The sequence below is a fragment of the Diceros bicornis genome, chromosome 25 (assembly GCF_020826845.1).
Source record: "Diceros bicornis minor isolate mBicDic1 chromosome 25, mDicBic1.mat.cur, whole genome shotgun sequence".
Classification (NCBI taxonomy): domain Eukaryota; kingdom Metazoa; phylum Chordata; class Mammalia; order Perissodactyla; family Rhinocerotidae; genus Diceros; species Diceros bicornis.
In genome coordinates, this window is record NC_080764.1 from 13,370,475 (window position 1) to 13,397,725 (window position 27,251).

Sequence of the window (27,251 nt, forward strand, 5' to 3'; positions counted from 1 at the left end):
GAAACCAGAGTTGGTATCTTTGCTTGCAACCATGAAGACTGATTGATACATACCAAGAGCCAGAGTCTGCATTTATTTCCTACATTAACATGAATGTCTTAGGGATGGCAACTTCCAGTGGAGTTTCAATCCTGGGAGGTTTATGAGCTCCCAACCACTGTTTTCCAAGATATATCACTGGTTAGCACTGGCCAACTGGAGAGGTGAATAGGGTGTCATAGGAATCACTACTATTGCCTCCTTTGAGCCTTGATGATGGCGCCAAGCTCTGTAATTCCTCCAAGCATTTGGTGTCGATTTTGATTTAAATATTTTGGTAGAGATGTAAAATCCAACAGCTTAACTGGTTTATCTCACTGTAATAGCCCATATCCATGCGTCTGGATGAACAATCTGCAGCATCCAAGAGTACCTGTTCCAGGTATCCACTCAGAAACCTAGTAAATGGTGACCAGGTGAGGGTTGGGTCCCAAGGGACCTGTTGTGAGGTGAACTCAAATAAGACCTTCATTTATTACTTACCCCCATAAGCATCCCCTCTTGCCAGTAGACCATGGTTTGAGCCATTCTGGGCTCTTCTGGATCCCAGCAGTTAGTGTAACCTTGGAGCCAGTATCCAACAGTCCTGGGTATGTTGTGTTTCCTTTAACTAGTCCACTGTTACCTGAGGGGATGCTCAGGGTCTTAGGAGAACAGATAGGAGGAATGCTTGCAGGTGACAGGTATGGGGTATGACAGGCCCTTTCTTAAACTCCTGGCTACCTTTTCCTTCAAGGTTTCTGCTTATGTCCCACAACTCAGGTCTCAGAATTGGGTGACAAGCAGAGACTGTCCAACGTGTTGACCTGTCTGTTCTTTGCTCACCAGATTTTGAGTTTTGCAAAGTAACTGGACTGTCCATCAGTTCTACTGCTGGGAACCTCTGCACGTCAAACTTAGCCCCGATCTTTACCCTCCCTGCTGCCTGGCATGACACCCACACTGTCTTTTCTTCTGACCGTAAACTTCCTCCCCTAAGGTTGACCTCTTGGGATTTCTGCCTCCTAAAAAGACCAGGGTCCCACCCCACCTTTGAGTCTAGAGAATTCCTAGTCATCCATTTATTCTTCATGTCAAAGGAACAAGACTTGTTTGGGCTTTGGCAGGAAACACAGTGTAGGTGGGAAATCCATGAGAGATCTAATATAACCCTCCAGTTTCCTGCTCACTTTGATTTCTTCTCCTTCTTCTCCATGCCAAGTGCATTCTCTCCTTTCAGTACCATAAATTGGTGGCCAGCATTTAGTCAAGGTTGACCAACCTGGGCGTGGTTAGAATCACAGCTGTCTGCTGGACAAAATGGTGTCAGCTGAGTAGGATCACAGCAATGAATACAGAATTATGTTCTACCTTCCTTGGTGAACACCTTCGACTCCACCCCCACACGTTTTCTCCAGAAGTATGGAGCTTTCATAGTGAAGTCCCTCTCTTGCTTCACTGTCTAACTCTTTTCCATTCTACGTTTCACTCTTGCAGCCAGGCTGACTTCAAATGTTGGCTGCCAAACAATAAAGACTGTGGCCTGGGCAAAGTGTGCCCAAGTACCCTTAGATATGGTTTGTAATTGAGATCCTACATATCCCGTCAGATGTCCCTATTGTAATTTCTGGATGCAACTTGTGGTAGGCTGAATAGTGACCCCTCAAATATACCCATGTCCTAATTCCTGGAACCTGAGAATATGTTAATTTACATAATAAAGGGGACCTTGCAGATGTGATTCAACTAAGGACCTTAAGATGAGGAGATTTTCTGGGATTATCACGGTAGACCCAATGTAATCACTATTGTCTTTATAAGAAGGAGGCTAGCGGATCAGAGGGAAGAAAAGGAAATGTGACAATAGAAGCAGAGAGAGACTCCAAGATACCACACTGCTGGCTTTGAAGATGGAGGGAGGGGCCAGGAGCCAAGGAATGCAGGTGGCTTTGGAAGCTGGAAAAGGTAAGGAAGTGCATTCTCTCCCAGAGTCTCCAGAAGGAATGCAGCTCACTGACACTTTGATTTTAGAACTTCTGACAACCAGAACTGTGAGAGAATAAATTTGGGTTGTTTTAAGCTACTGAGTTTGTGGTCATTTGTTGCAGCAGCCGTAGGAAATTAGCATGCAATCTTTCCCCATCAGTGTCTTAATTCTCACTGAAAAGATTTAGTGAGGAATGAATTCATCACTTGAATCAGAAACCCACAGAATCCATCTCTGAATCTTGTTTTGATAGGACAGTTTTTCTGCTGAAAATACAAAAATCTGGAATTTATTTCATGCCTTGAGGAGAAATTTCAAGATTCCAGCCAGGCATTTGTCAGAAGCATCAGAAGTGACTGTCCTACTCCAGGTCCCAGCATTACTTGGCCCGTCTACACTGGCTGACAGCAGCCACCAACCTGAAATGCTGATGGGTGGGGCTTTACCATGGCTCTGTCCCCCACCCCCCAGCCAGAAAACCACTTCCAAATATGCCAACCCTCCTGAGGGTCTGTGGACTGTAGCAACTCTTGGGTACCAATTTCTGCATCAGTTAAGATTCTTTTGCTGCAAGCAAAACAGTAACAACAAAGCAAAATAAAAATAAAAGCAAAAGCAAGAACATAAACAAAAACTAATTGAAAAGAAAACCTTTTGGCCAACTCAAGAATTGAGGTATTTATTGGAATAATCCAGAATGTTCAAGGAATTAAAGAAACAGGCACACACACACAAGGCCTGGAAAGCCTCAGGGATCTCAGCAGGAGGAGCTGGGCTTCCTCCAGGCCTCAGCTCACAGCCTTCTGCCTCTGAGGGTTTTCCTTCTGGTTTTCTGATTTCCTAGGGAGAGATTCTGATTGGCCCAAGGGGGCCTTAGAGCCATCACCCCTGGCTAAAGGACAGGGTAAGTAAGGGACTGTAGCACCAGAGGACATCGCCCTGAGCAGGCAGGCTCCCTAAGTAGACCTTTGGAGGAGCTCCCTCCTCATCCCTATGGGGCAGTGGAGGAGCGGGAGTGTCCACCCTCTGCCCACCTCCCTCACAAGTACTATCTCCTTACAGGAGGGGACCCGCTATCTGCTGGGCCAGCCCCTGAGGTTATGGGTGGCGGTGCTTTACTAGTGGGCAGTGACACTGAGCCTTAACAGCCCCAGACTTCCTCCTCACTCCCTATCGCATGGAATGAGGAGCAGATGAAGGCCTTCCCCTACCTCAGCTAGGACTCCAGTGAGTCTCTTTTCCTTCCTTCTCTCTCAGGCCCCACCTGATTTCCCTTCTTCCCAGCTCCTCTCTGCTCCCATTCATCCTGTCCTGTTTCAGCTCTCTGCCAGCATCTGGCAGTGGGTGGGGAGAGGGCCTCACTGGCTATCCTTTTCACATGGTTTGTTGGAAGGAGGAAGAGAGAAAAGCTCCTGAGGAGCTTTTCTGAGGAAGGAGAGAAAAGCCTCACCTAGCTTCTAGGCCTGGTTTTCACTCCAGGATTAATTACCAGAGGATTTCTGCACTGAGGGTGAAAGAGAAGAATTCACTGTGCGTTTCTCCAACATTAGTAACCGGGCCTTTAATTTCTTTCTATGTGCCTATTGTTCTTGTGCCTGGTGAGGAAAGGAGGAGGGGTGCCTAGAAGAATTCAATGAAAAGCTGCACCCAGAACCCCCACATGTTGGAGCATGTCTTAGGCTGAGAAGATGCACACTCGTGGGCTAGGATTTGGGGATTGAGGGACAATGTGGGGATTCCAGGGCTCATAGGGAAGATTGAAAACTGGGGGATACTGGAACCACCCTCCCCCACCCAATGGTGAACATGGATCTGGATAGCTCCTGTGTTGACCTCAGCCACAGGGCGGTGACCTCAGAGACTGGTGGCTTGTATCAGTGAACAGACCAAGAGGATGGGGCCCTAATCATTCGGGCACTGTGCCATCCCTACCATCTTTCAGGTAGAGAAAAGTCTCAATGGGATTATTAAAAACCCAGCAGCTAAGAAGAAATGCAACGGCCCATATCTAGGAATCTGGTTGCTCAGAGGATCAGGAAGAAATACGATTGGTTTAAGAGGCAGAGTTTGGACTTGCTCTCAGAACAGGAACGTTGGAAATGTTTAATACTGGAACATCGAGGGCCACATGTTGATCGAGCTGAAAAAACAGGGATTTCCTGAGAAGAAAGGTCAAGGCTTCCAAGCCAGACTGGACAGATGGAACAGGCAAAAACAGAGCCATCCCCCTCCAGCCAATCTTGAGCTGGGATCAGGAAAGACAAGGGTGTTGAATCGCTGCTAGATCTTGGAAGGGACAGAGCCCAAAGAGGATGAAGGGGTCATCTACCTCCCACTAAGGGAGCAGGGATGGAGGAAATGCTCAAAAGGCACTTTGTAGAGGCTGTAGATAAGGGTTCAATAAGAACCACAGAGGGACAGCTAATCTGTGTGTAGATTTGAGTAAGGAGTAGAGTATTTCAGAAGTTAATTCATGAGTTTCCTGGTGACAAAGATGTATATGGGAAGTAAGACTGGCTGTACCTTGAGAAGCATATGCAAGAGGATGCTGGGATGAGACTCAGAGGGAAAGAGGTCAAAGAAGATGGGACACACTCATGGGGCCCCAGCAAGTGAGCTGTGGCTGGAGTTTGGGGCAAAGTTACATATTAGGCTGGGGGGATCAGAGCTCCCCGATGGAATCACCCCACTCCAGGAAGTGAGAGGGGCTGGATATGTTTCCACAATGGAAGCCTCTGGTAGATCCAGAACTTTTGGCTTCCTATCTCTCAATATGGTGGGCCCTGCAAGGTGGACTCTGGAGGCATGTATCCGGAAACCAACGCCTACACCTCAAAGAGAAAATAAAGGACAAGGAAGGAAGGTCTCTGACCCACAAAACATCATGAGCTCTATCCAAGCTTGGGAAGGAACATGTCCAACTTAAGAAACCAGGTAAGATGGTCTCTGGGCCTGCGTGAGACGAGATGAGGATCAACTGCGGCAAAAAGCTGTCAGAGGCTTATCTCCCCACTGTCTGGAAAGAGGTTGCAGGAAGGAATGGCCACAGAAGCCACTCAAGTAGCCCAAGGCCTGAAAGCTCAAAGGTCCAGGGAAACGTGGCTTTTGGAAGGAGCAGTTGATGGGGCACATTGGTCTCCTAATTGGAGTTGCACCCCACTTCCAGTTTGCTACACCTTGGGCTTGAGCTTGACGACTCTATTGCTCAAGTCTTTTCTGAATTCTCTTCGTGTTTGTCCAGCTTGCCATGGGCTCAGCTCTTATGAGTATTTAAATGATGTCCAGTTGGGAGCTGCATTTCTCCCGCAGACATGTCTGCCCCTAAGGTTATAGAGCTAAAGTCTAGCAAACGACAGAGAGAACTAGGAGAAAGTGTTGCCCCCAAAAGAACCTAAGGAGGGGTGAGCATTAAGGTCAATGTTGGACAGGGACCACAGAATGGGGGTGGAGTAATGGATCTGAAAGGTAGCCCCCCTCATTCATTCATTCCTTACATGATTCATTCATCAAACACTCATTGACACCCTCTCCCCTTCTGTAAGCCTTGCACGTGGGAGATTCTGGGGACATTAAGATCAGACAGGGTCCTGTCCTGCCTGGAGTTCAGAGTCCAGATGGAGTTCACACGTGGGATAGAGGCTTCTAGCCATGGTCTCTCCATGTTCATCCATCCCCGTGCCTCCCTCACCCCTTGTGCTCGAGCATCACTGAAATGCTCTTAGCTTCCCTGAACCCTCTAGGGTGTTCCTCCTCTGTTCCTCTACATGTGCCCTCCCCTCTGCCATTGTGCACACCTGGCCCTTCCTTCAGCTGGCCACTTCCTGCTTATCCTTCATGACTTGCTCTGCACAGAGTGACTTCCTCCCTGGACCCTCAGATGCTCCTCCTCTGGGCCCCGACAATCCCGTGGACTCCCTCTGGCGTAGCCTTGACACAGCTTATTCTCATCAGCTGTTTCATGGGCTCCCACTGCTGCTGTATGGACCAGGTCTCATTCTCTGCATCTCCTGCCTGCAGGGGATGTGGCTGTGAACGCTGTTGAACCAAACCAGAATATGCGGAACAGAAAGAAGATTGACTCTGTTTTTTCTTCTTTTTTATTGATGTCATAATAGTTTATAACATTGTGAAATTTCAGTTGTACATTTTTTTTGTGAGTCACCATATAAATGCGTCCCTTCACCCCTTGTGCCCACTCCCCAACCCCCGTTATCTGGTAACGACCAAACTGTTCTCTCTGCCCGCAAGTTAGTTTATATTCCACATATGAGTGAAGTCATGTGGTGTTGTCTTTCTCTGTCTGGCCTATTTCGCTAAAATAATACCCTCCAGGTCCATCCATGTTGTGGCAAATGGGACAATTTTGTCTTTTTTATGGCTGAGTAGTATTCCATTGTATATATATACCATATCTTCTTTATCCAATCATCAGTCGAGGGACACTTGGGTTGCTTCCACTTTTTGGAGATAGTGAATAACGCTGCAATGAACATAGGGGTGCATAAACCTCTTTGGATTGTTGATTTCAGGTTCTTTGGATAGATACCCTATAGTGGGATAGCTGGATCATAATGTATTTCTATTTTAATTTTTTGTGTGTGTGAGGAAGATTGGTCCTGAGCTAACATCTGTGCCCATCTTCCTCTACTTTATACGGGACACCGCCACAGCATGGCTCGACAAGCAGTGCATTGGTGTGCACCAGGATCCAAACCGGCAAACCCCGGGCCACTGCGGCGGAGCATGCACACTTAACCACTTGGGCCACTGGGCCACCGGACCACCTCTATTTTTAATTTTTTGAGGAATCGCCATACTGTTTTCCATAGAGGCTGCACCAGTTTGCACTCCCACCAGCTGTGAATGAGAGTTCCTTTTTCTCCACAACCTCTCGAACATATGTTATTTTTTGTCTTGCTGATTATAGCCATTCTAACAGGTGTAAAGTGATATCTTAGTGCGGTTTTGATTTGCATTTCCCTGATGATTACTGATGTTGAACATCTTTTCATGTGCCTATTGGCCATCTGTATATCTTCCTTGGGAAAATGTCTGTTCATATGTTCTGCCCATTTTTTGATTGGGTTGTTTGTTTTTTTGTTGTTCAGTTGTGTGAGTTCTTTATATATTATGGGGATTAACCCCTTGTCGGATATATGATTTGCAAATATTTTCTCCCAGCTGGTGTGTTGTCTTTTCATTTTGATCCTGGTTTCCTTTGCCTTGCAGAAGCTCTTCAGTCTGATGAAGTCCCACTTGTTTGTTTTTTCTTTTGTTTCCCTTGTCTGAGTAGACATGGAATTCGAAAAGATCCCTCTAAGATGGATGTCAAAGAGTGTACTGCCTATATTTTCTTCTAGGAGTTTTATAGTTTCAGGTCTTACTTTCAAGTCTTTGATCCATTTTGAGTTAATTTTTGTGTATGGCGAAAGAAAATGGCCTACTTTCATTCTTTTGCATGTGGCTGTCCAGTTTTCCCAGCACCATTTATTGAAGAGACTTTCCTTTCTCCATTGTATGTTCTTTGCTCCTTTGTCAAAGATTAGCTGTCTGTAGATGTGTGGTTTTCATCTGGGCTTTCAATGCTGTTCCATTGATCTGTGTGTCTATTTTTGTACCAGTACTGTGCTGTTTTAATTATTATAGCTTTGTAGTATATTTTGAAGTCAGCGATTGTGATGCCTCCAGCTTTGTTCTTTTGTGTGTGTGTGTGTGTATGTGTGAGGCAGATCAGCTCTGAGCTAACATCCATGCCAATCCTCCTCTTTTTGCTGAGTAAGACAGGCCCTGGGCTAACATCTGTGCCCATCTTCCTCCACATTATAAGGGATGCCAGCAGAGCATGGCCTGACAAGCGGTGCGTCGGTGTGCGCCTGGGATCGAACCCGGGCCGCCAGCAGTGGAGCATGTGCACTTAACTACTACACCATGAGGCTGGCCCCTCCAGCTTTGTTCTTTTTTCTCAGGATTGCTTTAACTATTAGGGGTCTTTTGTTGCCCCATGTGAATTTTAGTATTCTTTGTTCTATTTCTGTGAAGAATGTGATTGGCGTTCTGATTGGGATTGCACTGAATCTGTAGATTGTTTTAGCTGGCATGGACATTTTAACTGTTTATTCTTCCAACTCGCGTGCATGGGATATCTTTCCATTTCTTTATGTCATCATCGATTTCTTTCAATAATGTCTTATAGTTTTCATTGTATAGGTCTTTTACCTCCTTGGTTAAATTTATTCCTAGATATTTTATTCCATTTGTTGTGATTGTAAATGGGATTGTATTCTTGAGTTCTCTTTCTATTAGTTCATTATTAGAGTATAGAAATGCAACTGATTTTTTTAAGTTGGTTTTGTACCCTGCAACTTTGCTATCATTGTTGATTATTTCTAAGAGTTTTCCAATGGATTCTTTAGGGTTTTATATATGTAAAATTATGTCATCTGCAAACAGACAGAGTTTCACTTCTTCGTTACCTATTTAGACTCCTTTTATTTCTTTTTCTTGCCCAATTGCTCTGGCCAAAACCTCCAGTACTATGTTGGATAAGAGTGGTGAGAGTGGGCACATGTGTGTTGTTCCTGTTCTCAGAGGGATGACTTTCAGGTTTTCCCCTTTGAGTATGATATTGGCTGAGGGTTTGTCATATATGGCCTTTATTATGTTGAGACACCTTCCTTCTATACCCATTTTTTTGAGAGTTTTTATCATAAATGAATGTTAGATCTTGTCAAATGCTTTCTCTACATCTATTGAGATGATTATGTGGTTTTTATTCCTTGTTTTGTTAATGTGGTGTATCACATTGATTTGCAGATGTTGAACCATCCCTGTGTCCCTGGTATAAATCCCACTTGATCATGGCATATGATCTTTGTAATGTATTGCTGTATTCGGTTGCCAATATTTTGTTGAGGATTTTTGCATCTAGGTTCATTGGCAATATTGGCCTGTAATTTTCCTTCTTTGTATTGTCCTTGTCTGGCTTTGGTATCAAGGTGATGTTGGCCTTGTAGAATGTGTTGGGAAGTGTTCCATCTTCCTCTATTTTTTGGAATAGGTTGTGAAAGATAGATATTAAATCTTCTTTGAATGTTTGGTAAAATTCTCCAGAGAAGCCATCTGGTCCTGGACTTTCATTTTTGGGGAGGTTTTTGATTACTGTTTCAATCTCTTTACCTGGGATTGGTCTATTCAGATTCTCTATTTCTTCTTGAATCAGTTTTGGGAGGTTTTATGAGTCTAAGAATTTAGCCATTTCTTCTAGATTTTCCAATTTCTTGGCATACAGTTTTTCATAGTATTCTCTTATAATCTTTTTTATTTCTGTGGTATCCATTGTAATTTCTCCTCTTTCATTTCTAATTTTATTTATTTGATCCTTCTCTCTTTCTTCCTCCGTGAGTCTAAGGGTTTGTCAATTTTGTTTATCTTCTCAAAGAACCAGCTCTTTGTTTCATTGATCCTTTCTACTGTTTTTTTTATGTTTCAATTTCATTTATTTCTACTCTAATTTTTATTATTTCCCTCCTTTGGCTGACTTTGGGCTTTGTTTTTTCTTCTTTTTCTAATTCTGTTAGGTGTAGTTTAAGATTGCTTACTTGGGATTTTTCTTGTTTGTTAAGGTGGACCTGTATTGCTGTGAGTTTCCCTCTGAGGACCCACTTTTGCCGCATCCTATATGAGTTGGTATGGTGTATTTTCATTTTCATTTGTCTCCAGATATTTTTTGATTTCTCCTTTAATTTCTTCAATGATTCAGGGATCTATTGGTTGTTCAGTAGCATGTTGCTTAGTCTCCACATCTTTATTACTTTCCCAATTTTTTTCTTGTAGTTGATTTCTAGTTTCATAGCATTATAGTTGGAAAAGATGCTTGTTATGATTTCAATCTTCTTAAATTTGTAGAGGCTTGCCTTGTGTCCCAACATATGGCCTATCTTTGAGAATGTTCCATGTGCGCTTGGGAAGAATGTGTAATCTGCTGTGTTTTGATGGAGTGCTCTATACGTATCTATTAAGCCCATCTTGTCGAATTTTTTGTTTAAGTCCACTATTTCCTTATTGACTTTCTGTCTGGATGATCTATCCATTGATGTAAATGGGGTGTTAAGATCCCCTACTATTGTTGTGTTGTTGTTAATATCTCCTTTTAGGTTTGTAAATAGTTGCTTTATGTACTTTTGTGCTCCTGGGTTGGGTACATATATATTTATAAGTGATATGTCTTCTTGGTGGGGTGTCCCTTTTATCATTATATATTGCCCCTCTTTGTCTCTCATTACCTATTTTATCTTGAAGTCTACTTTGATATAAGTATGGCAACATCTACTTTCTTTTGTTTGCTATTAGCTTGGAGTATTGTCTTCCATCCTTTCACTCTGAGCCTATGTCTGTCTTTAGAGCTGAGATATATTTCCAGGAGGCAGCATATTGTTGGGTCTTCTTTTTTAATCCATCCCCCCCCCTGTGTCTTTTGATTCATGAATTCAATCCATTTACATTTAGAGTGATTATTGATATATGAGGGCTTAATTTTGCTATTTTATCACTAATTTTCTGGTTCTTCTGCATTTCCTGTGTTTCTTGTCCTGTTTGTTTCATACTACCAGTTCAGGTTGGTAGTTCTGTATGATGATTTTCTCAGTTTTATCTTTAATTATAATATGTGTCTCTGTTCTGATTATTTGTTTAGTGGTTACCATGAGGTTTATATAAAAAATCTCATAGATGAGATTGTCCATTTTCTGATAGCCTCTTATTTCCTTAGACTAAGTCAGTTCCATCCGTTTCCTCTTCTCTTTCTAAGTTATCATTGTCACAACTTATTCCATCTTGTGTTGTGAGTTTGTAGTTAAAGTGATGAGGTTATATTTATTTTTGGTGTTTTCCTTCCCTTTACATTTGATGTTATAATTAAGTGCTTGCTAACCTACTCTGATAGAGAGCTGCAATTTTTCTGATTTTGTCTACCTATTTTTCTCCTTGCTCAAGGCTTTATAGCCCCTTTCTCTCTCTTTTTTTTTTTTCAGACATGAGGGCCTTCTTGAACATTTCTTGTAGTGGGGGTCTTGTGGCAATGAACTCCCATAGCTTTTGTTTATCAGGGTTAGTTATTATTTCTCCATCACATATGAAGCATATTTTCCCTGGATAGAGTATTCTTGGCTGAAAGCTTTTGTCTTTCAGAATTTTGAATATATCATTCCACTCTCTCCTAGCCTGTAAAGTTTCTGCTGGAAAATCTGCTGAGATCCTGACTGGAATTCCTTTGTACATTATTTCTCTTTTGTCTTGCTGCCCTTAATATTTTTTCTTTGTCATTTACTTTTGCCAGCTTTACTACTATGTGCCTTGGAGAGGGTCTTTTTATGTTGATATATTTAGGAGATCTACTGATTCATTCACTTGTATTTCCAGCTCATTCCCCACATTGGGCAAGTTCTCATCTATTACTTCTTTGAACAAGCTCTCTGCTCCTTTTTCCCTCTCTTCTTCCTCTGGAATCCTATAATCCTTATATTGGATTTCCTAACTGATTTGGATATTTCTCAGAGAATTTTTTCATATTTTTTTAGCCTTAGTTGTCTCTCCTCCTCCATATGGAGCATTTCTGCACTCCTATCCTCAACAATGCTAATTCTTTCCTCCATATTGTCAGCTCTGTTCTTTAAAGATTCCAGATTTTTCTTTATCTCCTCCATTGTGTTTTTCATCTCCAATATTTCTGATTGTTTTTTCTTTATAGTTTCAATCTCTTTTGTGAAAAAGCTCCTGATTTCATTGAATTGTCTTCTTTATTTTCTTGTAAATCATTGACCTGTTTTATGATAGCTATTTTGAATTCTCTGTCATTTAGATTATAAATTTTGTGCCTTCAGTGTTGATTTTTGGGTGCTTCTCATTTTCCTTCTGGTCTGGAAATTTAATATATTTTTGCATAGTTCTTGAGGGTGTGGGCTTATTTTTCCTCAGGCTGAAACTATCTGGTTGCAGCTTCCACCTGCCGCCCTAGGTAGGGGTCAAGAGCTGTGTATTCTGAGCCTGCTGTGATCCGTGTGCACTCTGGCCATCCAGCTGAACTGAAGTGTGGCTAAACCTGAGGTGCGGCTGAGGCTGAGCTGCCACTGACCTGAAGCTGAAGCGCTGCTGAGCTGAAGCACTGGGTTGGGGGGAGGGTAGGCTTATATTTGCCTCCCCAGTCCCAGGGGCTTCTGGCTCTTCCCTCACTATCTGGTCTCCTGGGGTGCTAGCTTGATGAAGACACTCCCACAACAGTTCCATTCCCTCCATGAGGGAGTTCCCCACGGGCTGTTAGGGAACTTGCAGAGCAATGGTTTTCCTGTGAAGGGCCACAACTACCCCCTGAGATCCATGCAATCTCAGTCTCAGGGTCACTGTCATTGGGGAAGGAGGGGAATTCTTCTTAAATCCTTCCACTTATGCTTGGGTTCCAGCACCTCCACCTTCAGATGTAAAGCTGCATGGATCTCTCAGACATCTTTTGTGTTGTGTGAATGCCCTCTGTTGGTTTATGAATGTCCTCTGTGTTGTTTCTTAGGGGGGGAACTTTAAGGGGGAAAGCTCACTCCTCGGTGATGCTGACATCACTCCTCTCTACAGACTCTGCATTTTAACAAGACTCTCCAGGTGTTCTTGGAAGCATTTTACCAGAATCTCAGCCATCCTTGACCCAGAGAATGTTCTCCAGGGACCTGCCTGCTTTAGAGCCTGTTGGCCTCAGGACCACGAGTGGAACACAGGGAGGATGGCCACCCTAGCTTTCGGGGCACAGCCCTTTGCAGCCTCTGCAAGTCATCATCATTCCCAGGAGTGATTCACTCAGCCTGACTTTTCATCAGAGCTTAGATCCAGGGAGAGCAAGGCAGGGACACAGAACCTGGGTCAAACAGGTGGTGGTAGTGGTTGTAGTGCGAACTACACATGCACAGTGCCTGGTGTCTTGTGTGACCTACGTCTATGGCCCTTTAAGATACAGGTAAGGCTGAAACCGCATCCCTGCTCCTTAGATGTCTACTGCCCTCCTCAAGGTTTCTGAGCATCCATAGGCAGTCTTCTGGTCTGCCAGCACTGCCAGCTGGCTCCAAGCTCCTACTGCTGCTACGTTAGCACTGAGTTTGGATGCTCTTGCTTCCACATATGCTCTGTGCTCAGGTGTGCATTTCACCCCCTTCCCATCAATTCCACCCTAACAGACACAGGATTTCCCATGCATGGCAGATACCCAGAAGACTTGGGTGGAGGGGGGATTTTTCTCACCACACACCCACCACACGGATCTGGGTGTTAGATATGTCTGTAGCTCTTGGTCAGCCCTGATGGCCACAGGCAGGGGCCCTCTGCCCCTCCCCCTCCCATCTCCCTTCCTCGTTCATCTCTGATCTCCCAGAGGCTCCTGAGAACTCTAAATTCCCTTCACTCCACCCAGTAACCCACACTGCATGCTCTGCTCCAGGCTCACCACACATTCAAACCAAAGAAGAGCCTGGCAGCACAGAAAGATCCACCCTCCTGGGAAGGTGAGGGAGCTAGGAGAAACCTGTGATTTGGACACAAGCTTTGGCTGCAAAGAGCAGAAACCCAGGCAAGCCAGTGAAAGGAAAGGGGGTGTATTGTCAAGACATGGGGTCTCTCAGGGAGCCAGACAGAAGCCACAGTATTTGCTGTTGGTTCCCCTAAAACCAAGATTTAAAGGGTGGGCACCATGAGGAACAGCTGTTCTCAGATTAGTTCAAGTACTACATGCTCTGTCTCACTCTCATCCTGCATCTCTGCTTCTCTTCTTGTTACTGGACAAACGTGCGTCCTCTTCTTGGCAAGTTAATCAAACTACACCAGAACTAGTTGTCACACAAAGCATAAACTTTATTTGCAGCATGCAGCAAAGTAAATGGGGACTATAGGGAATAATTTCACAAAGCTAGGCCTCCCTGAGCATGAGGAGGTTGGTACTTTTATTTGGGGTAGGGAATGAATATTCAAAGAGGAAGTTTCATCATCGTATGTAAAGGTGGGCAAAAGCTCACACATATGTGGTTTGAAAACATGCTGTTCCATACATCGAATGATCTAAAAATGGCTACTTTTCCCCTCCCAGAGGAGGAGAATTGACGATGTTAATGAGAGCAGGTTACTTTAGTAAAACTTTCTGTCTGTCTGTACAGGTGTCATTCTTGTGGTTGCAGTCAGGACCAGTCTGGTCTAGTTCAGAGTAGTTGGGTCCAGGGCAGTTGTCACTTAGAGCTTCTTCCTGGAACATAGCTGAAACAGCATTAGCTCAAGATCCCAAAGTCATTAGGGAAAGGAACATCTGCACCTTTCAACAAGACGAGAGAATTAGGTCGAACAAGACAAGGAAAGAAAGGTTAGAGTTTAGTCAAGACAAGAGAAACAGGTTAGAGTCCATGGATGGTGACAAAATCTCACCTCTACTTTTATCCTGCTTCTCATTCTTCAGTAATGTAGGGGAAAGGTCCATCTGTAACTGCTTCCTGCTGAGCATGGGCATTAACATAGGGGCCAGTAGAGGAGTAGAACTTTTCCCCAGATAGTCTAAGGTAAGTCCATGGCTCACCAGGCACAGCTCCAAGTTGTTCACACTCTTGATTAATAGGCAGGTGGCAGCTACAGGTTTCAATCATGGGGGCCATCTTTTTGCCATGGTGTCTAGGTGCTTTGAGCAGTAGGCTACCACTTTTTGTGTGTGTGTGAGGAAGATTAGCCCTGAGCTAACATCTGATGCCAATACTCTTCTTTTTGCTGAGGAAGATTGGCCCTGGGCTAACATCCATGCCCATCTTCGTCTACTTTATATGGGATGCTGCCACAGCATGGCTTGGCAAGCAGTGCATCAGTGCACACCTGAGATCCGAACCCGTGAACCCCGGGCCACCGAAGCAGAGTGCATGCACTTAAGTGCCACACTGCCAGGCCAGCCTGCTACCACCTGTTTTTAAGGGTCCCAATATTTTGGTTAGTACTCCTAGAGCTATTCCTTATCTTTCATGGATGTATAGGTCCAATGGTTTGCTCAGGTTTGGTAAGGCCAGTGCAGGTGTTTCCACTGGTAAGTTTTAAGCTTATTGAAAGCTTGGTCACACAAGAATTGTGTACTATAGGATGTATGTCCTGGACTGTTTCATTGACAGCTCTAAGGTCTTGAAAAAATCTGTATTCCCCTGTTCCTGGCTTTTTAATGGATATAATGGGAGTGTTGGATGGGGATCCTTGTTTTAAAAGTATGTCAATTACAGGAAGGATTCGTCTTATGGCTTCTGGCTTTAGGGGGTATTGTTTTTACCCAAGGCCAGTGGTCTGTTTTAATTCCACTCTTACAGGTAGGGTACTGGCCACTCATCCCACCTGTCCTTGCATCCATACCTCTGAGTTAACTCTGTTTAAAATATTTTGGGGAATTTTTTTCCTTTTCAGGTGCTGGTATGTCTTGTTATAAGGCCATGAGCTTGACTCCCTGATCTCTGGGAACTTGGATTTCTATTTTACCTTGTTCCAAGTTTATTGAGGCCCCAAATTTTGATAGTATGTCCCTCCCAAGGAGGGAAACAGGGCACTCTGGCACATACAGAGAAGAATGTCTAAACTTTTTTTTTTTTTTTTTGTGGTGAGGAAGATTAGCCCGGAGCTAACATCTGTTGCCAATTCTCCTCCTTTTTGCTGAGGAAGATTGGTCCTTGGTTAACATCTGTGCCCATCTTCCTCTACTTTATATGTGGGACACCTGCCACAGCATGATTTGATAAGCAGTGTGTAGCTCTACGCCCAGTGAACCCCAGGCCACCAAAGTGGAGTGTGTTAACTTAACCACTATGCCACAAGGCCAGCCCCAAGAATGTCTTAACATTTTTGATCCTATTTCATAGGTTAAGGGCTCCAGAAACCTTTTGGTCTCTCCTCTTCCTGATACCCCTTTTATGTCAGATTTTCTTTTAGAAAGGTTTCCCTTTTGAGTATTTAACACTGAGAATGTGGCTCCAGTATCAAGAAAAAATTCAACATGCTCTCCTCCCACTGCTAGGTTTCCTCAGAAGAGATAAATATTTGGTTGCCTGGAGCCAACTGGGGAGCCCCACAGCCCCATCACATCTCATCTGTAGTCACGGGAAGTAGCCATGACATAGTCTTGTCTGATCCCTTCTGTCTCTAGGGTTGGTCTGGACGTCCTTCCCGTCTGCAGTATGTACATTGATTAGGCCCCAACTTCATTGGTGGCCTTCTGGTCCCACAGTGGGGGCCATGGTCACTCATCCGTGGCGTCTTCTTATTCTCCCTCGGGTTACCTTGAGCAGACTGGAGAGCCACGGGGAGCAGAGTAGCTTTCCTCTGCATCTTTTGATCATCTTTCATTTCTTCTGTCATATCTCAGTTGTTAAACGCCCTGACGGTTGCCTCCACTAACTGTGCAGAACTGGTATCAGGTCTTATTGTCCATTTTTGGTTAGTTACAGATATCTGCAGTACTTTGAAATATGAAACAGATATCAAGAACCACTTATACTAATAGCAATTACCCACATAATATAACCTAAGAAGGTTTACTATCATTTATTTGATAATTTTTAATGTAATTTAATACACCAAATAAGTCTAACTAATTTAATATCTCCCTCTTTATAGAAAAAGAGAAAAAATTCTTTGAGAATTTCCCAGGGCCCCACTGGAAACCCTGAAAAAGGTTTACTAAGGATTTGAATCTTGGGGAAATTTGTCAGAAAAAATGTCAACAGCATTTAAAACGCTTGGTCATGGGGATAGCCCAATAAAAACCAGTGTAGTGGTTAAATTCACGTGCTCTGCATCAGTGGCCCAGGGTTTGTGGGTTCATATCCTGGGTGCAGACCTACACGCTGCTCATCAAGCCATGCTGCATCCCACATGCAAAATAGAGGAAGATTGGCACAGATGTTGGCTCAGGGACAATCTTCCTCACCAAAAAAAAAAAAAAAAAAGCCCAGGAAATAAAACACTTGGTCAAATAGGAAATAATGTTTAGTTACCCATTTAATCGAGATGACAATGGAAAATCTCAAAGGAAAACAGAGAGAGTAAAATAATCTGAAAAAAGAAAACCCTAATAGAGAAACCTCAGCCTCTTTAAGTGTAGGAAATTATTTTAACAAAACATAGATTTTCTGTCTTTTAAATAGACTCACTCAAAGGTAAAGAAAAAAAGACTTTTGTAATCTCTTTGTCAAGAGTAGACCAAAAGTTTAAAATTATTATCCTTTTATGATAGAGAAAGCCAAGTTTTTAATTTTTTAACTTACTTTTGATATTGAAACTCCTTTCTTTAATTGAATTTATTTTAATCTTAGTCAACTTGACCACGTATAAAACTCTTTTTTGGGGGTTTTTACTTCCACAAACCTTCTGTCACTTGCTTTTTACATTTAGAATTTGTCCCATGCCTTCCTTTACTTTTTTCTTTCCTAGTACTTTAGGACAAATTTGACTTTTTAAATAAAACAAACAAAAATATCTGTAGTATTTATGCCTCCTTTACTGAAAACATACATCTTACTTTTCTTGAATACAAGGATATTTCCCTAAATAATTTTTAGTAGCTTTAATCACATATATAAATCAGAATTTTTAACCCCTATGGACTTTGATTTTGAGTGTGAAAACTATGAAGTAAGTAATTACAAACTGTCTTTTACAATAACATTCTGTGGCTTGGTGTATATTTTTTATAATTTTTAGAATTATGTTACTTTATAGTATAATTTTTAAAATAAAATATAGGACATCATTACTAATAGGCCTGAACATCTGTTAGTTTCTTGTAAAAAGAAGCCAAAAGTAGACAAACCTATGGGTGATATTTTATCTTATTTAGAAATGATTTAGATATTTTATGAAATTTTATCATTTAATATAATTGAGCAAAACTTCAAAGTTTTAAATTACCAAAAAGGGTTTGGAAGTTATTTTAAATATACATGTCATAAAATACAATTGTTGTTAAAAATTATCTATAAACTCTTATCTCACTTAGATTGAAACCATTTGTTTTCAACAATCATATCTGGATTACTCACAAAAACTTGATGTGACACCAAAGCAGTTAGCCATCATTTTAAGTTGTTTTAAGTGTATATATTATAGTACATAATTATTGTTAAAAAGTTTTCCCCAAAAGTTTTATCTTTTTAACATCTACCTTTTTTTAACATCTATTTGGTTTACCTGTTTTTAGTAATTATTTAGATTGCCTATAAAAACTTTATGAAATATCAGACAAAATTAGCTATTATTTTGTTATAATTTTTGTTGACAAATTCTGTAACAGAGACAACACAAGTTTGTTTTTCTCATAAAGGCTGTATGTTTACATTATATCCTATGTTGATAACTCTGAGACATGTCTATTTTAATTAAACCAACAAATTTGAACAAGTTTTTATTTACCAAAGGTAATTTTATATCATGTTAACTTGAAAGACATCTGGGCTAGTTTTTATCACATTTAGAAATAATTTATAAAAGCACTTATTTTAAGTCAATTAAATAGCATTCTTTTTAGAAATTATATCATCCGGACACACATACACAGACATGTAGACAGTCACAAACAGAGATCTTTAAAATTTTAGCCATGTTTCAGGCACAAAACTCAAAAGAATGCCGGAACCAAATTAGGACCTAGATGGCTAAAGATTTTTATTAAAAATTTTTTGTCTTCTTTTTGCTGTAAGGATCCTTTTTAGAGCTGTTTTAAAAGTCATTTTATCTTTTAGAAGCTTCTGTATATTAATCAAAGTATGCATTCCATCGTGAGAGGTTTAGAACTCTCTCTTTTTTTTTAAGGTGGACTTATCTGAAATAAACCTTCCCCAAAATGTTCATATTTTAAAAGTTTACTTATTTTTACTTGTTTAATTTTAGATCCAGAATTTTGGGGAAGTTGAAGTAGGGGAGCTCAGCAAGAGAGGAAGGAGGAGCAGCAGATTTGGTTTCATTTCCCCAGAATGGTCTCTGGTGCAGCTGTTTTTATCTGTTTATTTTTCCTTAAAGAGACTGTACAGGATTCCTGATCTTGTTTAGAAGCCTCAAAAATTAAAATAGTCTTCCTATTGGCTGTTTAATTTTTTATAGTCGCCTTTTTTCCAATTGTATATGTAAATACACCAGTCTGGGTAAACTGAAATGTCTCCATTTTGGCCAATTTAAAGTGAAATCTCTTTTAGCATGTTTAATTAACATCACCTGAAGGGTGGATTTATATGTTCTCACAATCCCTTCGATATAATTTAAAATAGAATTAGGCAAAAGAGATGCAATCGTTTTACGTAAAGTCCATCATTTCTGGCTGGTTCTGTTGAAAAAGGTTAGTGCAAAGAGAAAAGCAAAAAAACTGATAGAGCCAATGTGCAGCAAAAGAAAAATCAGACCAAGTGCTCAGAGGGCAAGTACCTTAGCATCATCGTGCATGAGTTCTGTTACTTACCGAAGATGTCTTTTCAAGTTTCCAGCCTAGTTTCTTCCACCAGCAAAAGCAAAGGTGACCTCTCGAAGGTGGATGATTAAGGAGACTAAATGACCCCTGGAAGATCTATTCTTGGAGAGGAGAGGTCAATGGAACTTCCGTAGCAGAAAGTATGAGGGAAAGAAGGATGGGGAGTGTTGTGTTTTCCCTCAAGGACCACTGGTAAAGAAACTGAGGAATAGAGAGATCTGTGAGGCCTAGAAGCCAGTTTGTTAAGGAAATGGAGAAAGATACCAAGATGAAGTTTGTGTCACTTTTAGGCAAAGCTTCTGTTGGGCGTCCCCAACCAGCACCCATCCAGATCATAGACATTCAAAACTCAGCCTGTAGGGACCTAACTTTGCTTTTTACCACAATCATAAGACAAGACTCAGAGACAGATTCTGTAACATCAGAGAGAATTAACCCCAACTACCGGGTATCAGCTTCTTCTGTCATAGACACTACACAGACATACAGACTCAGTGACTTGCAGGGGGGATTTGAGCACACCCCTTGTCACTTTCACAGCACAAACACAAAAGGGCCCTCAAAAGGGCTTCAAGAACCAGCAGTGACAAACTCAAAAGGGACCTCAAACCCTCATTGCCCAGTGACTAGTCAACAGGGATTGCTCCTGTTCACCAGAGCTGAGCATTGGTTCTTCCAGAGTGGCCGGGTCATGCAATCCTTCCAACCAAATGGGGCTTCTCACTACCCTGAGCCATTCTACCTCTGGATGGGGACTCAAACCACAAAATCAGGCTCCAACAAAAGAACCTTGGGACTCATACCCAAGGCTAGAGCAGCCTTAAACCCAAGGTTCAGGCAGCCTGACTTTGTGAGACAACTTAAAGAAACAACTCTTATAGTTGTGCTGTGGGGTTGGTTCTACTTACCTCCATTGAGAGATCCTCTGAGCAAAATGGCTCAGTGTGGCTGCTGGGTCTCCCAATGGGGAAGTAATGTCAAGATGGCAACAACAACACCAAGAAGGATGTCCTTCCCCATGAAGTCCACTCCTCAACCTCCAGTAGTGTGAATGGTCTAGCTTGGGACAAGCTGCCATTGCCCACCACTCTGTCTGTTAGAAACCAGATGGTTGAAAGAATAGAGCCTCAGAGGGACAGGTGTCCCATCTGGGTTACCAAAATGTTATGGGACCAATGTGAGTTCTCTTCTTGGTGAGTTAATCAAATTAAACCAGAAGTAGTTGTCACACAAAGCAGAAATTTTATTTGCAGCATGTAGCGAAGAAAATGGAGACCATAGGGAATTATTTCACAAAGCTATGGCTCCCTGAGCATGGGGAGGTGGGTACATTTATTAGGGGTAGGGAATGAATATTCAAAGAGGAAGTTTCATCATCTCATGTAGAGGTGGGCATAAGCTTGTACATGCATGGTTTGGAGGCATACTGTTCCATACATTGCATGATCTAAAAATGACCACTTAGACCCTCCCAGAGGAGGAGAATTGATGATGTTAATGAGGGCAGGTTACTTTAGTACAACCCTCTGTCTGTCTGTACAGGTGCCATTCTTGTGGTTGAGGTCTGGACTGGTCTGGTCTGGTTCAGAGCAGTTGGGTCCAGGGCAGCTGTTGCTTAGAACTTCTTCCTGGAACATAGCTGAAACAGCATAAGCTTAAGACCCCAAAGTCATCAGAGAAAGGAACATCTGCACCTTTCAACAAGACAAGAGAGTTAGGTCAAACAGGACAGGAAAAAAAGGTTAGAGTTCAGGCAAGACAAGAGAAGCGGATTAGAGTACATGACTGGTGACACTCTCTACCAGCTGTCTTCCCAGCTCCTTCATACTTTCTGCTCCCTCCTAACATTGGCTCATTCACGGTTCTCTATTCCCCTTGCCACGTGATCTGTTTACCTGCATTGGCCCTCACCAGTGACCTCTTCATGCTCCTGAAAGAAGGCATCTGATTGGCCCAGCCTCCCTTTTCACATAGGGCCATAAACCAATGGGTTGGCTGCCCCTGGGCCATGTGACACCAACTATCACATGATAGAGCACATGGCCTCTCAAGCAGCAGGGCCTCCAAGGGTCAAGTCTCTCAGAAGCGCTTACAGGTGGGACAGGCCTACAATTATATTTTCCAAACACCACTGTACCCATCATGTGTACATTCCGTTATACATGTACATGCAGGCACAGAGCCTGCACAAAGCAGGCACTGAGAGGATATTGGTAGAATGAGTAAAAATATCCAATAGCTCTAACTGGAGAGGGTCCAGCCTGAAAAGAGGCTTCGCCCCTCTCTGATAGTCAAGAATTGCTGGTAGAATCATACTTCAGCCCACTGCTGCTGACCGTAGCAGAGGGTCTTGAACCTTTCCATGGAGGTGTCTTTAGAATGGAAATTGACTAAAATTCCAAAAGACATTTCAACCCAATTCTTTTCAGCAATTAGAACTGTGGGGGCATCGAGAAATCCCTATGAACTCCTTCTGGGTTTGAAGCCCAAGAAGCAAGCCCTTTACAGTTCCCACCCCAGATGCTGGTGAGGGGATCGGTAGCCATGGAATTGGTTCATTTAGGTGTGCTGTCTCTTTTCCCCCATGTAGGGTCTTCTTTATCTTGCCTGGGAGGAAGGAGGACCAGCGTGTGTTGCTGGGTTGGGGTAGAGAGGTTCCTGGAGAAGCAGTGGCAAGGAAGGGAGACCAGAAAGAAGTAGGGCTGTGGGGAAGATCGAGATCTGCACACAACACCCTGTCCTGAACATCCAAACAGATGGATAGAGCCAAATGCATACAAAGTAGGGTAAAGAAAGAGTATTAATGAACTGAAAAATAAATCAGAAAAAAGCTATCTAGAATACTATGTAAAGATAAGAAGAGGGGCTGGCCCGGTGGTGCAAGAAGTTAAGTGCCCCCACTCCTCTTTGGCAGCCCAGGGTTCACGGGTTCGGGTCCTGGGCGCACACTGACACACTGCTTGTCAAGCTGTGCTGTGGTGGCATCCCATATAAAGTAGAGGAAGATGGGCATGGATGTTAGCTCAGGGCCAATCTTCCTCAGCAAAAAAAAAAAAAAGAGGAGGATTGGTATCAGATGTTAGCTCAGGGCTGAAATTTCTCACAAAATAAAAAAGAGAGAGAGACAAAGAGAGGTCAAAAGACCTGGAAGATAGATGGATAAGGACCAATACACACCTAATCAAAGTTCCCAATAGAGAGAAAAGAGGGAATGGGGCAGTGCTGGGGAGTGCCTGTCATCATATGTGAATTTTACACAAATATTGCACATGCTAGAGTCTGTTTTCAAGGGCATCTTTTCTATTTTATCAGTTATCTGCTCATTCCTCAGTGGACACTACCTGTTTTTCTTTATTTTAGTTTTAGCCTGTGTCTCAGCCTTTTGTTGGGGCAAGTCTCCACTCATTTGTTTTGTTTTGTTTTTTTTTTTTGAAATTTTATCTTCTTCTTCTCAGCTGTTCATCTTCTGAGTATGAAGAATACTATAAAGATAAGAGCTGGCCTACTATAGTCCAGTGGTTCTCAAAGTAGAGTCCCCAGCAGCAGCAGCATCACCTGAGAAGGTGTTAGAACTGCACACTCTCAGACCTCACCCCAGACCAAATGAATCACAAACTCTGGAGGCAGGACCCAAACATCTAGGCTGTAACCAGCCCACCAGGGATTCTGATGCACGCTGAGGTCTGAGAACCACTGGGGCAATAGAAACGGTGTGGGATCTCCAGAGAAACTCTGAAGAATCTCTCCAGCCTGAATCCTTGCTTCTAACCCTTTTGGTGTATGGCCTCAACTCTCGCAACCTCTGTCCTCATCTGGAAAACTAGGAAGAGCAGTCTTACCTTAACAGGGTTGTTGTGTTAGCTGACCTGTAGCAGGAACTTGTATTAGTGTCCTGGGGCTGCTTTAGCAAATTACCACACACAGAAATTTATTCTTTCACAGTTTCAGAGGCCAGAAGTCTGAAATCAAGGTGTCGGCCGGGCCACACTCTCTTAGAGGCTCTAAGGGAGAACCTTCCCGGCTCTTCCAGCTTCTGGCGGCTTCAGTGGTTCCTTGGCTTGAGGCTGCATCACTCCAGTCTCTGCCTCCCTTTTCACATGGTCCTCTCCTCCTACTTCCTGTTGTCTCTCCTCTGTGTGTCTCTTGTAAGGACACTAATCATTGGATTTGGGCCCACCCAGATAATCTGTGATGCTCTCATCTCAAGATCTTTAATGTAAAGGATTTGCAAAGACCCCTTTTCCACATAAGTCACATTCACGGGTTGCAGGGATTAGGTTGCAGACATATCTTATTGGGGGCCACCATTCCACCCACTACAGTAATCAAGAAATACCAGTTGTCCTCCTTAAGGTCCTAGGACGTCACTATTTGATTCACCTTGTGCAGGGGAAATGAGAGAATCAAAAGATGGTGGTGTGACTATTAACAACTGCAAAATGAACTTCAAAGTGTAGTTGTAGAAATGTTAAAAGTTAGATCTTCTTGTATCTTGGGGACAAAATATTTTCCACTGCCATACATTCCCAATGTTATACTTGAAGTGAATGGGAGCGTTCCAGTTGATCCAAATATTCACACTAAATATACATTTCCTGAACCCACAGCTGCATAATGAGGGCTCCATTTGTGTTTGCCCAGGGTTCCTGTCCTCCTCCTTCCCCCTTCATATCATCAGCACTCCTCAGGTGACACTTCATCCCTTCTTGAATTTCTCTACTTCATCAGGTGCCCACCTCTGCTCACAAAGTGCAGGCAGCCCCAGGGTTGCCTGACCACCCATCATACAGAGGCTGTGACTTCATGAGCATGAAAGCCCAGGGACCACTGATTCCAGAGTCCCTTGTGGAAGGGAGGGATCCTTGCTCCCTCTCCAGCCTTCAGCATGCTCCCTGTGATCCTAATGCCCCTCCTCCTCCTTCCAGCCTCTCTCTCATGACTCCTGGTCATCTCTCCTGCACTGCTGGCCCCTGAGATGGACCATCCACCCTAGTCCCAGCGTGTGCTCACCCTCCTCATTTGCATCCACAGAGCTGTTAACTTTGCCACTGGTCTTTGATTGGTGGCGTTAGAGACCTCCTCATCCCTAATTCTGCATAATTGCTTATTATTCCAAATAATTCCAAATCTTGCACCCAGACTATGGTTGTGAACACAAAAGCCAAAATTTTCGATCTTCGTTTTCTGGCTGTGGTCCCCTTGGGGTGATGGATGCCTTAGGTGAAACGCTCAAAGAGGCCCCATCAAGGAATTTAAAAAATGTATAAAAGTGAGAGAGATCACATCTGGGGATACGTGACAGCATCTCCCCTCTACATGCCAACAGTGGGCATTTAGAGAGAAAGAAGATGGAGTGGGGGTCTGTTCAATGAACTTTGCTCCCCGGCAATGTGATTTATTGGGCAAATAAAAAGGTTTTAGTTTCCTATTGAGGTTTTTAAAACTACTGCAGTGGAAACAGTTCTAGACGGATGAACACCAAAAGGTTACACTTACTATGTATTTTTTAAAAATAATTTTTGAACAATGACCAGGTAATATTTTATTTTATTTCCAAAAGGTGCTGTGGCTTTTCTGGATTGGTGAACGTGGAGGAGACCAATAATTGTCCCCAAATTTTCATTCTTCCTATCTTTCTTTTTCAGTTTTTTCTTACTGAGGTAAAATATACATAACGTAAAATTGGTCATCTTAACCATTTTTATTCTCCTTGTTTTTGATCATAGAAGCTGCTGAGTTTTAGCTGGGCACATGGCTGCCCAGCCTCCCTTGGAGCTCCATGTGGTCTCCTCACTAAATTCTGGATAATTTAAGGTGAGGGGAATGATGTGTGCAACTTCTAGGTCATGTCCTTAAAGGGAAAATGCCTGTGGTCCATGTCCTCTTTTGTCCTTCTTTTGGGCTGGAATGTCTGGATGAGAACCAGCTTCCACATGGAAGAAAACAACTCCCTGGGGATGGCAGAGCAATAACAGACGGGACTTCTGGTCAACCTTTGGAAGCAAAGCCACGTACCTCCCAAACTGCCTACCAACGTGGACTTTAATGTCTGAAAGAAATAAATCTTCTATACTGTTTAAGTCAATATGTTAATATTTTGTGACTCTTTGTTATAGCAGCTCAGCATCAATATCCTAACTAATCCAATGACCATCTCTAGGCTTCACCTCTTTCGCTTGCTTTAAGTCTCCTCATTCGCTCTGTACTCTGCCTCTCTGTTTAGCCCCTTTGGGCTGACCATTGCTTGGATGTTTGGTTGACCATTGCTTGAATGGTCTGTGGCTTTGCCGTTGACTTCTCCCAGAATCCTGCCTTGGAGACCCCACCCCTCCAGGGGATCCCTACACTGTGGCCCACGAATGAGTGACCACTTCAGTATGTCTTTTGTAAAAGTGAAGTGGCATAACGTGAACTTACCGATTGTGGTGGATACCTGTATGCTAAAATTAAATACATATTTGTCTTGATTTTGACATAAAAATATTAAGATTAGGGATTTGATTTTATTTATCACCTTTATCATTAGTTCTATACTTTCCTGAAGTTGACAGTTGTTACTCACTCAGGGCCCAATTTTGCCACATGAGGAAGGACAGGTAGGATTGTCCACTGGATGACACTGGCAGTGTGGCAATGAGTGGCCGAGACCAGTGGCTCCCCTTCCACATCCCATGAGGTCACCAGGTGCTGTTTGCATGGAGTGCAATTGCCCTGTGCTCTTCAGTTCTAAGATGTTTGTCTCTGCCAGCCACTCTGATGACTTCAGAAGTCCACATTGTCACATGCTCAGTTTGAAGCTCTCTACCCACTCTCACTGTCCCTATAAAAAGGGAGGACAGGGAGGTGGGTTCCCTGTTCTGGAACACACAATTTTTAATGTCCAGCATGTCTGAGCCAAGAACACCTCCTCAAGGCATAGAGAGAGACTGGGTGGGGCAGGGGTGGGGTGGGGGTGGTGGCCCTGTGCCTCTGGCTGCTGAGTCTTCCAGCCTCCACCAGGTGATGCTGGTGGCATCTTCCAGACACCTTCCTAAGCAATTTTCTGGTGGTACTGCCTTCACAGTGGCCTGAAATTGCTTGCTGATCAAAGATTTTTGCCAAGACCCCAACTCTGGAGCTGTAGTCATCCTGAGTGACTTTTCTTATGATATTGGGAGTCACTATTGTATAGTCATTAGGTCTTTAGTATCTCCATGGAGTGTCAGCTCATGTCCCTGGAATCAAAAGATGCCTAATTCTCACCTTGATTTGAGTCTGCATCTCCCATTGTGATTGTTCCACCATGAGATTGTGCTCAACGAGTCCACGAATGTACTTCTGCAGTCCATTCTGCATTCTTAACAGAGGATCCTTATGATAACAGGGCTATAGCTCGTAGGGATATTTGAGTTCTGCGTCTCACAGTGGTTTTGTTTGGCTGTCAAGCAAAGTCATGCTAGCGAAAGGAAGAAGAATCAAGAGGAAGGGAAGTTACAGGAAAAATGAAACAAAATAACTTTAAATAAGGAGAAGTGGAGAAAACACAGCTTTACACAAGTGTCAAAGTTCAAAGTCTGAATCTTGGCTCCTCTCCTGAGTTGCTGGGTGGAAGCCGCTACGTCTCCCCTCACCTCGGCTTTCTCATCTGCAAAATCAGATCATATTCCTGGCCCACTTTACGGGGTGATTATAAGACCACAGTGTAGTGTGTGATTCTTGTCGTAATACCCAGCAGTCTTCTGTCCCTCCTCTAAAGTTGGCGAGGCGGTGGCC